Source organism: Prosopis cineraria, unplaced genomic scaffold (assembly GCF_029017545.1).
Source record: "Prosopis cineraria cultivar Desert tree isolate PC_DT_omini unplaced genomic scaffold, ASM2901754v1 PC1, whole genome shotgun sequence".
NCBI lineage: Eukaryota > Viridiplantae > Streptophyta > Magnoliopsida > Fabales > Fabaceae > Prosopis > Prosopis cineraria.
The window spans coordinates 19,751,407-19,752,745 of NW_026555332.1; the positions used below are offsets into that span (position 1 = coordinate 19,751,407).

The window sequence follows — 1,339 nt, forward strand, 5'->3', positions numbered from 1 at the left end:
ATTTGATGGTGTGGGCATTTAGCCAAAAGGCCTTGGAATCTAGTCCAATACTCATAGAGACTCTCATCCTCTCCTTGTTGGACCCCATAGATTTGCTTCCTCAAATTGGTGACCTTGGAATTTGGAAAGAATTTATCTAAGAAGAGTCTTCTTAGCTCGGCCCATGTGCTCACTTTCACATAAGAAGGGTAGTTGAAATACCACTCCTTTGCTAAACCTTCAAGAGAAAATACAAAAGCCTTAGCTTGAACATCATCAACATTTACATGCATAGGCTTCATAGTATCACAAACCAATAGGAAAGTATGCAAAAACCTATGGCAATCCTCTCCTGGTAACCCATGAAATTTAGGCAATGCATTAATCAAAGAGGATTTAATTTCAAATTGAACATTAGTAGGAGGAACATATAAGCCATAAGGATTATCATGCCAATTAGGTTGAGTTAATTGCCTAATGCTCCTCTCCTCTCTAGGGTTATGCAAGCCTTCAAATTCATTATTAACATGGCCATCATCATGCAAATTCTCATTCCCATTCCCATGGCCCTCATTATGCACATGCTCATGTCCTAAGATACCTTCCATTGTTGAATTACAAACCAAATGAGAATCAAGAATAGGTTGTGATCTTCTCAATCTAGAAATAGTCCTTTCAATTTCTGGATCTAATTCAACAAAAGAGGTATGTTTTCTTCGGGTCATGCACTAATCAAGCTCAAAAAAATTAAGAACAAAGAACAAACTAAACTAAAATGCAAATCAACATAAAACAATTCAAAACACACAAAAGCAAGAGAAATAATTTTTTTTTATTTTTTTTTATTAAACTCAATAGCAACAAAATGAAAAAAAAAAAATAACACCAAACAAGTAGGAAGAGAGTTAGAAATGCTCAATCAAGAAGCTTTGGCAATTCTGGAATTCGCACAGTAGGCTCTCTGGAGACCGTGAACTTGTGAATTTCTATCAGCAAATCCACATGATAAATTCCCCTAAAACTTTTATGAGAAACACAAGAGATATACAGGAAAATTATATAAAACTTTCAGATTAAAAATCCTTCCAAATCGTTCCCAGAATTTTTCACAAGTTGGTCCTCAGGTCTGGAGAAACAGGATTTCGTCCAGAAGACCTTCAGAGCTTCTAACAAACTTTCAAATAGGAAAATGGAAAAATTGAAGAAAATCCTAAACACAAGAAACAAAGATAAGACAGCGATAAGAAAAATGAAACTGGAATCAATCAATTTGAACGCACAAAGACGAAGATATGCTAACTCAAAGTTGAAACAGGGTTTTGGGAATCCTCTGCAATGGCTCCCTGGACCTTATTAGATT

General features: G+C 35.4%; 1 non-coding gene across 1 annotated transcript; it reads left to right on the top strand.

The window, feature by feature from the left end:
* Positions 1-107, top strand: LOC129296859 (small nucleolar RNA R71). Its single transcript, XR_008590021.1, has one exon. It is a non-coding gene; the product is annotated as a small nucleolar RNA R71 (small nucleolar RNA).
* Positions 108-1,339: the final 1,232 nt, after the last annotated feature.